At 40.8% G+C, this 14,995-nt stretch overlaps 2 long non-coding RNA genes across 6 annotated transcripts; one reads left to right on the forward strand and one right to left on the reverse strand.

The window, feature by feature from the left end:
* The first annotated feature begins 716 nt into the window (after nucleotides 1–716).
* Nucleotides 717–3,071, forward strand: LOC127338555 (uncharacterized). Its single transcript, XR_011754199.1, has 2 exons — nucleotides 717–2,475; nucleotides 2,553–3,071. It is a non-coding gene; the product is annotated as an uncharacterized lncRNA (long non-coding RNA).
* A 686-nt stretch (nucleotides 3,072–3,757) lies between these two features.
* On the reverse strand, nucleotides 3,758–6,697 carry LOC127343533 (uncharacterized). Of its 5 annotated transcripts, none has more exons than XR_007877321.2 (6): nucleotides 6,453–6,697; nucleotides 5,453–5,613; nucleotides 5,316–5,363; nucleotides 4,705–4,845; nucleotides 4,353–4,625; nucleotides 3,758–4,273 (listed from the first exon to the last, which is right to left on the reverse strand). It is a non-coding gene; the product is annotated as an uncharacterized lncRNA (long non-coding RNA). The 5 variants fall into 5 exon arrangements; XR_011755751.1 differs by having other exon boundaries at nucleotides 4,705–4,774; nucleotides 6,453–6,691; XR_011755750.1 differs by lacking the exon at nucleotides 5,316–5,363 and having other exon boundaries at nucleotides 4,705–4,841; nucleotides 6,453–6,693.
* Nucleotides 6,698–14,995: the final 8,298 nt, after the last annotated feature.

Raw genomic sequence — 14,995 nt, forward strand, 5'->3', positions numbered from 1 at the left:
CGAGAGAGAGAGCGACATGAGCTGGCCGGCCAGATGCAAGCGCCCATTCTAAATGCATGTCCAGAACAGAAATAGCGCCAGGTGGAGCTAGAAATGAAAATAAGCATGTCCAAACGAGAGAGAGAGCGACATGAGCTGGCCGGCCAGATGCAAGCGCCCATTCTAAATGCATGTCCAGAACAGAAATAGCGCCAGGTGGAGCTAGACTGCTAGAGGGGTATACTACTATTTTCTCCCATTGAATATGATTTCTTGGTAAATTTGGTTCTACATTAAAATGAAAAAATTCAATATTTTTTGTTCTGGATTTTGATTTTTGGTTTGATCATTTCGTCAAAATTTTCTGAAATATCGAATGTTGAGCATTTCGTCAAAGCTTAGTAAAAAAACCTTTTTCTTGCCATTGTTATGACATCCCAAAAAAATGAAACTCTGTTGCATTTTCCCAGGTGGGTCACATGACGAATATGCCAATAACATCGTTGCCAAATAGTTTCGAATCTTCGACTAAAACTTTACGTTCCTCTCCTGGTGCAACGCACGGGCATTTTTTCTAGTCTATACTTATCTATACCTAATAATAAAGGAGCTAAGGTTTCTGCCAAAATTTTCATCCAACAATTTATTGGACGGTTTTGCCCTTCCACCAAAATACATAATACTGTACTTGCCATCCTACCGGTTCGTTTATTTCCGCCCTTGCAAACCACCCCGTGTTCATGCTCAACCCTAATTCGATCCAGCCCTGATTCGACCCAATCTCCTCTCGTGCCACACCCGGCATCTCCTCTACTTATACACAGTCCCGTCAATTTATCCCTCCCTTCCTTGCTATTGATTCGATTGGAATCGGCTCCTGAAATCGGGGCGGCGAGCTGTGGAAGCTCGGCCACGGCGGAAGATCACAAGAGGACGTCGCGATCAAGACGCGCCCAATCAAACGAGCACTCAAGCAGATCAAATCAAATCCTTCCCGATTTCTTTCAAACTCTGATCTGGTCTTTGGGGCCATCCCCTGATCTTCCGTCTCCTGCCTCCCGCCGTCCTGCGTCGCCGCCCTATTTGGGGGCAGATCGATGGCCGCGGTGTCCGTCCAGATCGATGGGCGACGGCATCTGTCTTTCGGGGCCTTCTTCGGCTTCAGGCAGGTGGTGCTGGCACTCCCAACTGAGATGGCGCCGAAGGCTGGAGACGCGCTGCACCGTCAGCTGGTGAAGGAGACTCGGCGCGCGACCGAGGCTATTGCCCGTCGTCCTCACCTCCCTCCGACAAGGCCGTCCTGGAGACTGGAGTTGGTCCACAACCCGGTGTCCTCTGCAGGTAACGACGAGAAGTCAACTCGATTCATGCTGCCAAGGAGCTCTGCTTGAAAGGACTAATTGCGCCTCTCTCTCTCTGCACTAAATTTGCCAGTCGAATTGATCAGTAACATACGACGCGCAAGGAATTGGAGTCCGGTGCTCTGGCCATGCCTGCTGGATGTTGTGCAATGCTATTCGTCCAGGACCAGGGCTAACCGCGCCTCTCTCTATGCACCAAATTTGTCAGTCTGGCAATGCCGGAAATTCACAGGAAGGTAGTGTTTGAGGTTCTGGACAATTGAGGATCTCTTCGTTTGCCTGCTTTTCTTGGGGTGACCAATTTATTTCTGAATTAAATGAAGGACTGGATTATTTCCTTGACCTTTTTGCAGGCATATATTAGTACAGGTCTTGTGGTCCTGCCTTTGGCATCTGGGCAGCAAATATAGATCTAATATTTGCCCCCTACAACTTATTTTTATCAGATTATCATTGCTGACTCTTTGTCCGTGAATTCATCATTATTATGATGGATATATTGGCTTCTTTCATATGATTTATCTATGAACAATTAGAACCGCGAAAACAGATGCTGCAGTGTAAATATGAAGCTATAAGACTACTGACGGAGCGGAAATTATTATACTTGATTTCTTTCTGGATTTTCAGAGTTTGAAGACTTATTTCAAATCCAGGCATTATTGAAAGTGACCTGGAGTCTGACACGATCTATACTATTTTATTCCAATCCAGGTATCATTATAATTGACCTGGAAACTTTTGATGCAACATAACAAGTTTTGGAAGGAATCTGATATCATATAACAAGCTTGAATCTGCAAAATACCCGTAAGGCATAAACCTAGAGGCCCTCCATCTTCTATCATCAGATAAAACCTCATAGTTTACCGTACCTGGTGTCCATTGCTGAATTTTATCAATGCTTGAAGCTCTTGTTGTAGTTTGCTATATTGGTGCGCAGACTTGCAAGATTTGAATGCTTAATTTGCTGACTGAATATGCCATGTTGATTAGTATACTGAGGTTGAGTAAGGACTGCATGATTATGATCCTGATTAGCTTACAGCTATTTGACAATGGAAAACCACACTTGCAGATAACTAAAGTTGATAACAAAGGAGCAGCACTTCATGGTTTTTATTTTTGCTGGGAGGTACAGTGTTGAATACTTCCATCTTGATGTGTTTCTAGGAGGGGAAACTCAAAAGTTAATATTTTTATTTGATGCAGAACTATGCTTGAATTCAGGAGAGTGCATTCCACTATAAATTTTACTATTGTTGTGATCTTTCCGAAATCTTGGACTTGAACCAAAAAAATAGGGATGACTAGAGGAGATGAGCGGAGTCAGTCTTCTTCTTAGAGAAGGCCAATTTCGGCTCCCACTCTTGCCGTTGATGAAAACAAGCAGTGGCCTGAAAATCTTGTGTGGTAATTGGCAAACCTCAACGCTCAAGATCCATGTATTTGCTTGACAAACATTCTAGATAACTTGGAGCTTGGCAGCTTATACTTCTTATTATTTGCGTATGTGTATAGGGAGGAAGCACTAAAGCACTGCAATGCTCTGATATCTTACTGTAATGTATTAACTGAATGTGCCACGTTTATTAGAGTACTGAGGTTGAGAAAGGACTGCCTTCTTATCTAGAAGATCCTGATTAGCTTACAGCTATTTGACGATGGAAAATCAGACTTAACTAAGTTGACAATAAAGTAGCAGCAATTCATGTATTTTATTTTTGTGGAGAGGTACAGTGTTGACTGGTGTTGTTCTCAAATCGACTACAGAGCTGTCAGTGGAAAATGGCAATCCTTTTGTTCAGTGTCCCATGCAAGGATGTGGTTAAGAAAAAAGAAAAACAATTTGACGTTGGATCTTTCATTTCATGGTCTTGGGACAAGATTGGGAGTCAGTTCATTTTCTATTTTGAAGACAACTTAATTTACAGTTAAATAAAACAGCAGTGTGGATGCAAATTTCAATTTTTTAATTGGATGTATGTGCTATTTTATTAGAGATTGTTTTGCAAGCTATTTTTTTACTAAAAATTATGTGAGAATTGGCATTTTTTATATAAAATAATTGTCATGTTGGCAAGTTGTGAGGGCTCGCCACCAAAACCCCTATAAACCATGTATGAGTCGCACCGGTAGGCAAGACTCACGAAGGTACACACACATCCTTTATGTTTAGGTTTTTCGTAAATTGTCAGTTTTTTAGTAGAGTTTTTAAGTCTCTTTTTAAAGTTTAGATTTTTTTATTAACGCCATGACGCACCGTAGCAACGCACGGGCACTCTGCTAGTCTCTACTATATAAAAAGGAGGAACGTGTTCTGTTTCCTCCGGTATGGGGTTTCGTCAAGCATATTTTTGATGAGACGTTTTTGCCCTCCCACCTTGCCTCGAACAAATTCAGCACGGCAAATAAAATAGGCAAGTACAGCACATTCCAGGAAAGGAAATTGTTCACCATGGATCGCATTACAATCAGAGATCGCATGAAACAATCACATATCGCATTACATTCCTTCACTGCACAGCCATAAAAACGTTTCCTTTCCCATGTAACCAAACATGATTCTATTTTCCGCGTGTGCTTTAAGGTATGGCAAGCCTCGTGAAGTCACGAGCAGCCTCCTGAATTTACGCGCCGCCTCATTGAACAGTCCGATCAACACCTCCGATCGTAGCCAGGATCGCCGCCAGGATCGCCGCCAGGATCGCCGCCTCCGAGTTTCGTCCGCCGCCTGCCGCCCGACGCCCACGGCTGCTGCTCCTGAAGTCAAGCACCGCTTACGGTCACCGCCTACGGTCGCCGCCTCCGAGTTTCGCCAGCTGAACGCGCCCGCCGTCGTCATCGTACAGGAACCTTCACGCCATTGTTTCTCGCCATAGCTCCAGCATTCCAGGTATTGTTTGACGCGGTAGTAAGTCAAATCACCTTAACTGAAAAAATGGCATTGTCAGGATAAATCATATCCAGTTGAGCTTTCGTAGCATAGGTACGGCCATTAGTTGACTATACCTTTGACAGGATCGCCGCCTCCGAGTTTCGTCCGCCGCCTCCGAGTTTCGTCCGCCGCCTGCCGCCCTGCGCCCACGCCTGCTGCTCCTGAAGACACGCACCGCTTACGGTCACCGCCTACGGTCGCCGCCTCCGAGTTTCGCCCGCTGAACGCGCCCGCCGTTGCATCAGCTTGTTGCCGTCATCGTACAGGAACCTTCACGCCATTGTTTCTCGCCATAGCTCCAGCATTCCAGGTATTGTTTGACGCGGCAGTAAGTCAAATCACCTTAACTGAAAAAATGGCATTGTCAGGATAAATCATATCCAGTTGAGCTTTCATAGCATAGGTACGGCCATTAGTTGTCTATACCTTTGACAGAATGCAAGAAAATCCATTAGACGAGCAGAAACTTAACTGCAGGGTCCCTGGTCGCTGATCTCTGTCAATGGTGATTCATCAGCCTTGTGCTAGCATGCTATTAGTAGGGTATCAAGTAGCTTATCTGTCTATCTGGTGCAGAGAAAAATTAATTGAATTGCTTTTTCTCAAGTAGCTTATCAAACTCAGAAGAATCAACCACAGGGTACAATTAACTCCTGAGTACATTCAGGAGACTTTGTCAGGCCCGCTGTAATGCTTTTGCCTTTTTTGTGCATTATTTTTTAAGTGCTCTAGCTTTTGACGGAAAGGAAATGACAGGTCAGTGGAGTGAGGGCTTCAGAGGGCACTCTCATGCACATGGTTGGACTCACATTATGGCAAAACCTATTTATCCATTCTTGATGAAGTAACACAAGACCTTTTTCAAATACTGGATACGTTATGTAGTTACCCTAATTCAAATAAATGGATACCCAATTATTAGACGAACAAAAACTTAACTTTTCCGGTAAACAAATTTAATCCTATGCAATGCAGCAACACTATTTCTTAATTTAATTCTACTATTGTGCAGCAACCGACTGACTTATGTAACACACCTTATGTTGGTTCGAGTACATCCTTCATTTAATGAACTGAAAATAATCCTACCATTTCAAGCATAAAATCAAAATCAGTAAAAAAAGAATAAAAAGCAAAGCATATCGGTAAGGAGTTAGGGCTTTGAGACACTTACTCTCTTGGTCGGCAAGCCTCCGCAGCTTCTCTTGCACGGGAGCGTCAGGTCCAGGCAGGTCGGGCGGTTGCGGTTGCTGCTGCTTGGTAGCGGTGGTAATCCCCTTTTCCCCCGCTTCCTTGGCGGCATCGCCTTCAAGGGAAGATCCTGGGAAGAGAAATCTGTGGAAAGAACAGAAAAACAAACATACTAATATGAGCCTACTGTTCAAATTATATCCAAATCTGAGCACTTCTGAAATGGTAAAATGACATATCAATTTGCTGCCCAGAAATTTTGAACCGCCCAGACAAATATGAACAAAATACAGAAATGGTGCTACTGGAAACATTCCTTAACACAATATGTCCTTGGTAAAATATTCGGAGAGATACAAATATAGCTTGGCAGATTGGCAGATTGCAATTACATGTTAAGGATTCCAAAACACATGTACTTCTTTCTCTGAGTCCAGGTTTTTTTAATTAAAATACTTTTGTTTTCAAGCACTGTCTTTCACCCAATATTACTGCATTGACATGCAATTAACTGTGTGGTCTGGTCTAAAATAGATCACTCCTGCGAGACACCAATGTGAAGTTTTATCAATCACAGTCCCTTCAAACTCCATCAAGAACCTACACTCTGTAGTTTTACTTAGCTATAGCTAAAGCTAAATCTGACCTTGAGTATATGTTTGATTACAGGCCAAACATATGACATTTCAGTAAACCAACAGAGCTAGCTGAAAATACTGAAAATACTGAACCATCTGTTCTACTCTACCTCCGGTAGTCAAATAGCTTGCTAATCTGCATTCACAGGTAGAAAGCTTCACTAAAATTTTATGTACCGGAATTAAATTGTACATATTTCTTAGTGTATATACTCCCCTTAATACCAGTTTATATGTTTATTTCCAGAGTTTATATGAGTGTCGTAGAATGAACTCTGCACATGATATAACTTCACGAACTCAATGCCCTCTTTTACTAAATAGAATGTGTGGTCAACTCAATACCTTCTTTTACTAAATAGAATGTATGGTCAGCTAGCGAGAAGTAACGATGTTCAGCAACCCGCTTCTATGTACATGTATGTACTGTAGGGTTGCCGTCCAACTTTTCTTCCCCACTACTTCTCTGGGTTGCTCCCGAGCGCAGCTGGCTGTAGCTGGCACCTTCAGCCAAGGGAACTGCCACTGAATGGGTTGAATTACTGCTGAAGCCCCTGCACACATCGCATCCTGCAATCTAGGGGAGTCCGTCGTCGCCGTGGTAGAGAATTTTAGTGAAGTGTTCGCTTGAGTAGTAGCAGAGACCATTTTCTGGATCAGTTCCATTTTGGTTCTTGGGCGGTTCTTTTTTTCCAGCTCGTGCATGAGTTTTTTGTTCAGCCGATGTATTGCAAGACATGTATAAAATTTGCAGGTTTATAAACAGGAACAACCTCCATGTTCTTTATGTAGTGAATATTTGCATTCTCCTAAGTATTTTCTATTTACTATGGTAACATTCTTGATGGCTCACGCATATGCACAATAATATTGTCTTGTTATTACGTTCGGTATTATGTGCATTGAGAAATAAAATTTGAGGACCCTTGCCAATTTTAACATTGCAGATGGATTCGCCGACACGATCAAGTGAACGTACTCCTTTCAAAGATTTGTCCAACATCCTCAACACAAGTAAAAAACTATGTTATATTTTTTGTGAGTGATTCAATAGATGCTCAACAACTGATGGTGTCTTGTGTTTTATTAGGTGTCATCGATAACAGTAATGGAGGGGAACCTACGGATGCCAAAGAACGCAATAGACAACGTGCTCGACGAAGATATGCAGAAATGGATAAAGATAAGAAAGATGAGATGCTTAGGAAGCGTCGTGAATCCTATCAACAAAAGAAAGCTAAGCTACAATGCACGCCTTCTGTTACATGCACATCAGAGTCACATGGAGGTCCATCTGCACTCTCTCAACTACAAATCATGGCCGCTGTTAAAGGTGCAATTTAGCTCCATACAAGTATTTGTATTTGACAAAAGTACAATGCTAAATCCCACCATTGCACAGTTCATGTCTATAATGCAACTAATCCACATGAATGCAACAATCTACTAATTCTTCTCTAATGTAGCTAATCCACATGATCTTTGGATGTAACTAGGAGACACCGCTACGAACAAGGAAAATGTGGACCCTGGTGAAGATCAAGCATACCAAATGCATACAGCTCATATTTCATCTCAAGGGCAAGAAAGCATAGTCAATGGTACGAAGACAGCTAATTTTGTAAGAACATTAGTTGTAGCTAATCCACATGATCTTTGGATTTAACCAGGATACACAGCTACAAACAAGGAAAATGTGGACTCTGGTGAAACTCAAGCATATCAAATGCATACAGCTCATGTGTCATCTAAAGAGCAACAAAGCATCGTCACTGGTATAAAGGCAGCCGATTTTCAAATAAAATTAATGCAGTTATCTACTAATTCATGCCTGATATAGATACATTCCTTGTATTTTTTTGATGTGTAGAAACTGTTGATGGACCCACATCAATCAGCATTCAAACAACACCCATATTTCCAAATGATTTGAAGAGGCAACGAAGTAGGGAACGAAATGCAGAGATGCATAGCACGGAAAGGGAAGAATCACAAAAAAGGGAACGTGAGCGGAAAAGGGAACGATATGCACAAATGAATGCCAATGAGAAAAATGAAGTACTAGCAAAAAAACATGTTGCATATCAACAAAAAATAAAATTAGCTGGTAAGGAAATACTTTCATGTTTCCCTGTTGCTTCTAGCCAACTGGATTTCTTAGTGATGATGTTTTCAAAGCTAAGTGCTCAAATTTTTATATAATGTCATGTTTTCAGATCAAATTGAAGCAAAACGTGCAAGGGAAAGGCTCCGTTATGCCGATATGACTCCTGAACAAAAGTCTTCTAAGAAGGCTCTCAGAGACTCACGACGCAACAGTCTGAGCAAAGAATCCAACGCCATGGAGAACCCATGTTGGACCCCTGAACTGGTTTTTAATGCCCCTGGTCCTCAAGGTTACATACCGACATGTGATTGGCATATCCCTGATTTCAGCGGAACCCCAATTTATATCGAACCTACTACAGAGAAAATCTCAAGGGAGGTGACCCCTAACATGGAAGTTAGTAATATATCACGGAGAAAACATGTAACACCTGGAGAAAGGCATGCGTTGCTAGGTCTACGAAATGAAGCATTCTATGCAAATTGTAAGAAGCATGTGGTTGCATCAGCGGATCAAAATCCATCTATAACCATGGAAGATGGTACAGAGACGCCAACGCAATCAACCATTCTTAACTATGGTAATTTTCATCTCTTCATTTTTCTTTTTCTCCAGTTAAGTCGTTAACGATTCTAATGCCCATACTTTCATTTGGTGTTCGCAGAAACTACGCCGCCGACACCTCCAATGCCGCAGATTGTTAAAAAAAATCAAACACAATTACCAGCCAATGATGACGGTAAGAATTCACCATGTATTCATTACATGCCTATTTGAAACATGCTCAAGCGGCTACTATTTATAACTTATTTCTATGTGTTGTTTTCCTAAAAAGTGTAGCAGCTGACACATATACTTTAATGCTATGTACACAGATACTACGCCTCCAACATACGAGATTGTTCAACAACTTCAAACACAGTCACCAGCCAATGGTATATGTTTTCCCATATTCATTAATATATATTTGAAACATGTTGTCAATGATAGATAGTTATACTTCAGGTGAGGATGAGGGTGTCATATTGGAAGAAGACTCCGAAGATGAGGAAGGATACATGTTTGCCGGACAAGGTAATTTGATCATGTTACATGCCATATTGTGCACACATTGCACATAATATTATGACTAATGTTTTTATCCATCATTTCAGAACATGATGCCGATGAGGATGTGGAAATAGATGAGATCAATGATGGCTCTGCTTCGGTTCCAAACGTCCCAGATCCATATGACATGGTGTACAACAAAATGCCAATTGAAACACACATTCTCTAGTCGGTTGACGACTGCATACATAAACATTGTGGTGCAAAAAGGTTCGAGCATGAGCCACCAGGGTTTTGCTGTCGTAATGGGCAGATCAAGCTAGCCAACACGGTTACACCACCCGAGCTCGAGAGGCTTTGGACGAGTCAAGACCCTGATGCTAGGCATTTCCGTGATAACATAAGGTTTTTCAATGGACATTTCTCGTTCACCTCACTATACTGCAACCTTGATGGCGATACCACTAACACATCAAAGCATCCTATCTACACTTTTCGTGCTCATGGCCAAATGTACCACAACATAAGGTCATTTGGCAGAGTAGATGGTCTACAAGGAAGTCACCTGGAGCTCTACTTCTTTGATGATGACCCCAATTTAGAACACAGATATCGTAGCTGCCGCAAAGAGCAATGCGCAAAAGACAAAGAAGTAATCACACAAATGGTCAACATACTTCGTGGAAACCCATACTCTGAACATCTACGGAGTATGGGATAGGTTGAGGATGTTGATGATTATCGCATCACACTAAACCTCGACCAAAGGATGGACCAGAGGAGATACAATGCACCTACAACCTCCGAAGTAGCCGCAGTGTGGGTAGAAGGAAGCGAACGACGAAGACAGTTCGACCACAGCGTGATCTTGCAAGGGAAAAATGTTGGATAACGTTGCATAGAAAACAAAAATTTTCCTACCGCGAACACGCAATCCAAGCCAAGATGCAATCTAGAAGACGGTAGCAACGAGGGGGTATCGAGTCTCACCCTTGAAGAGATTCCAAAGCCTACAAGAGGAGGCTCTTGTTGCTGCGGTAGACGATCACTTGCCGCTTGCAAAAGCGCGTAGAAGATCTTGATCACGATCGGTTCCGGCGCCACGAACGGGCAGCACCTCCGTACTCGGTCACACGTTCGGTTGTTGATGAAGACGACGTCCACCTCCCCGTTCCAGCGGGCAGCGGAAGTAGTAGCTCCTCTTGAATCCGACAGCACGACGGCGTGGTGTCGGTGGCGGTGAAGAAGTCCGGCGGAGCTTCGCTAAGCTACGCGGGAGATATGGAGGAGAGGGGGGCGGCTAGGGTTTGGGAGGGGGTGGCCGGCCACTTCAATGGGGCGGCCAGCTTGTGGTCTTGGGGTGGCCGGCCCCCTCCCTTGGCCCCTCATTATATAGGTGGATCCCCAAGTGTTGGTGTCCAAGTCTTCGAATAAGACCCGAACCAAAAACCTTCCATAAGAGGGGAAACCTAGCCCAACTAGGACTCCCACCAAAAGGTGGGATTTCCACCTCCCATGTGGGGGGTGGCCGGCCCCCTATGGAGGAGTCCACTTGGGACTCCTCCCCATCTAGGGCTGGCCGGCCATGGAGGTGGAGTCCCATGTGGACTCCACCTTCCTTGGTGGTTTCTTCCGGACTTTTCTAGAACCTTCTAGAACCTTCCATAGAACCTTCCGCGACATTTTATTTCACATAAAATGACATCCTATATATGAATCTTATTCTCAGGACCATTAGGAACTCCTCGTGATGTCCGGGATCTCATCCGGGACTCCGAACAAATATTCGAACTCCATTCCATATTCAAGTACTACCATTTCAACATCCAACTTTAAGTGTGTCACCCTACGGTTCGAGAACTATGCGGACATGGTTGAGTACTCACTCCGACCAATAACCAATAGCGGGATCTGGAGATCCATAATGGCTCCCACATATTCAACGATGACTTTAGTGATCGAATGAACCATTCACATATATTACCAATTCCCTTTGTCTCGCGATATTTTACTTGTCCGAGGTTTGATCTTCGGTATCACTCTATACCTTGTTCAACCTCGTCTCCTGACAAGCACTCTTTACTCGTACCGTGGTATGTGGTCTCTTATGAACTCATTCATATGCTTGCAAGACATTAGACGACATTCCACCGAGAGGGCCCAGAGTATATCTATCCGTCATCGGGATGGACAAATCCCACTGTTGATCCATATGCTTCAACTCATACTTTTCGGATACTTAATCCCACCTTTATAACCACCCATTTACGCAGTGGCGTTTGGTGTAATCAAAGTACCTTTCCGGTATAAGTGATTTACATGATCTCATGGTCATAAGGACTAGGTAACTATGTATCGAAAGCTTATAGCAAATAACTTAATGACGAGATCTTATGCTACGCTTAATTGGGTGTGTCCATTACATCATTCATATAATGATATAACCTTGTTATTAATAACATCCAATGTTCATGATTATGAAACTAATCATCTATTAATCAACAAGCTAGTTTAAGAGGCATACTAGGGACTTCTTTGTTGTCTACATATCACACATGTACTAATGTTTCGGTTAATACAATTATAGCATGATATATAAACATTTATCATAAAGATATAAATAATAACCACTTTATTATTGCCTCTAGGGCATATCTCCTTCAGTCTCCCACTTGCACTAGAGTCAATAATCTAGTTTACATTTGTAAAGATATAACACCTTGGCCTTCCGGTGTTTTATCATGTATTGCTCACGGGAGAGGTTTTTAGTCAACGGATCTGACACGCTCAGAAACGTATGTATTTTGTAATTCATTTGCGTCTCAACGCATCACTCATTTCCAAATGAGTCGGCATTAAATATGTTTGGTCTTCTGGTGGAACCTTAATTCCGCGGTCTGAAATATGTCACTAATATTGTCATACACAATATAGCTTCAAAGTTCTGATTCCGTCGGAACTACACCATGTTCTCAAAGAACCTCTTGACTTAACATCCTTTGTCATTGTCAAAACAATGACATACTCTGCCTTCTTTTGTAGAATCCATCACAATATTTAGAACTCTTCTAAATCTAGCATAGACAACTTCTAGCTCATTGTGCTACCTTTTAAACAACACTTAGTCTAATTTGAGATTGAAATTATATTTTATATGTGACAAAACCAATATCGGTGTAACACCTTACAGCGATTTGTTTGTCATTTCGTCATACAAATATATATATATATATATATATCCTTAGTTCTTCTAAAGTACTCAAGGATATTCTTACTGTCGTCCCATGATCATCTTATGAATCATTCCGGTATATGCTCATAACATTTTAGAGCACAAGATATCTGATTTTGTACATTTTATTCGTGATCTAAAATCACTCATGTGTTTTTACTCATCGAGTGTCAGATACACTCAAGTCTTGTTAAACCTTCACATGACAAGAACATTTTCTTAATATTTCTATATTGAACTATTTCAATATCCATTCTATGTACTTTGACTTAAACTTATCATGTGTTTCAATCTATCTTCATAGATCTTGACACTAAATATGTTTTAGTCCATATCCTTTCATTGAAGTTAATTTTCAATGAAACATTTTAATCAAGTATATAATTACATTATTTATAACCAACTATATGTCATCTACATAAAGTATTATAAATATGTCTTAGCGCTCCCACTTAATTTTTTTTTGCAAATGCAAGCCTCTTCATCGTTTCTGATGAAATCAAAAACTCTTTGACTATTTCATCTGGTGAAGATTCTAACTCCGTGATACTTACTTCATCCAATTGAAGTTCGTATATTTATCTAGTATTCCATGGACCAACAAAACTCTTGGTTGTATCTTGTATACACCTTTAATACACACTTCTGATAAGTAATGTATTTTGCCATCCTACTAACATATCTCATAAAAGAAATATGTAGTGATTACTAGAATAATCCACATAGACTATAAGCATTGCTACGGAAGATCTAATCTTGTTGTAGTCAACTATTTGAACTTTGTCGTAAACAACTTTTCGACAAGTCAAGCTTCTTCAAGGATATTTCATCCAAGTCCATCAATTTTATAGATCCATTTACTTTCAAAAAAGTATTCATCTATCTTGGATTTTATGGCGTATAGCCATTTTAACGGAGTCAGGGCTCATCATAGCTTCTTTGTTTGTAGTTGGTTTATCATTGTTCATAATCAATCCTTTGTCCACAAATCATTTATTTGATCACAAAGTAAACCATACCTACAAGGTTCAATATGTACTTCGATCTCCATGGCTAAAACACTTTGTAGTCATGGGAGCCATGATCGCCGTGGTCGCTTCCGGAACCAATTTCCGATGCTGCGCTACACTGATCATTATGCTCAGGTTCATAAACCTCATCAAATTATATTGTCCTCCCACTCAAATACTTCACTAGAAACAATTTCTTGGAAATAAGAAACATTGACAAACACTTTTGTCTTTGTCTACATAGTGGGAAGATTTTCCAATCAATTCTCTGGGATAACCAACAAAGACATTCATCCGATTTTGGTTGTAAACTTATTTACTTATGCTATGCATACCAAAATTTTAAGAAAAGACCATTAGGATTCATACCCATACCATAACTCGTATGGTGTCATTTCAACGGATCATGATGATGCTCTATTAAGTGTAAAAGCGGTAGTCACTAAAGCATAATCCACAAAAATATAATGGCGTCATAATATTTTATCTCATCATTAATCCAACAAGGTTTGGATACATCTCTCGGATACTTCATCATCACTATGATACTCCAAGAAACGTGAGTTGTAGAACAATTTCATAACTCTCTTAGATGTTCGCTAAAACTCGTAATTCAAATATTTCCACCATGATCCAATCATAGATATTTGACTTTTCTATTACGATGATTTCTACTTCATGTTGAAATTTATTTGAATCCATTCAAATGTTTCAAACTTCTTCCTTATTGAATATATCCACATATATACTCAATTCATTGTTGAAAGTTTTTATGAAGTAGAAGAATCTCCCGCACACAACTATGCCTAGTGAACCACATACATCATCATGTATTTTTCACTAAGTTAGTTGCCCGTTCAACTCTTGGCCTATGAACGGCATTTTAATCATTCTCTTTAGAAAAGATTTGCAAGTGCCAAACGATTCAACAAATCGAATGACTCCAAAAATCCATTTGCATGGAGTTCCTTCATGCGATCCTTTCTAACATGACCTAAATTGCGGTTCCACAAATAAGTGGAATTCAAATCATTTGCCTTATGGCATTTTTAGCGTCAGTGTTATGTATGTGTGTTTCACCATTAAGATTTATAATAACTTATCCATTTTACATGGAGTAATGTCATAATTTAAACAACTCATTGTTTTCATTTGACCAGAGCAAAATAACAATTATTAAGTTCTTTATTATAAATTCTAAGGGCTAGATAGAATGTCAACGACGAACATAATAACACTTTATTTTGTTCCAGACGTGCATTCCTATCATATTCCTTGTCACTCACTTAGGCCATTGTATTCTTGTATTGCGTTGTTTTGTATGACACTTCATACCAACCAATATGGTACTAATACCCAAGAATTTCATTGTGTGACTTAACTAGGAATACAACCATAACATGTATATCATTTATATACACCTGGGCTAGACTTTCTAGTCTTTTCTTTTCTTTTTGCCAAAATATCTTTTGCAGTTTCTCTTTTAGCT

This window comes from Lolium perenne, chromosome 3 (genome assembly GCF_019359855.2).
Source record: "Lolium perenne isolate Kyuss_39 chromosome 3, Kyuss_2.0, whole genome shotgun sequence".
Lineage (NCBI taxonomy): Eukaryota > Viridiplantae > Streptophyta > Magnoliopsida > Poales > Poaceae > Lolium > Lolium perenne.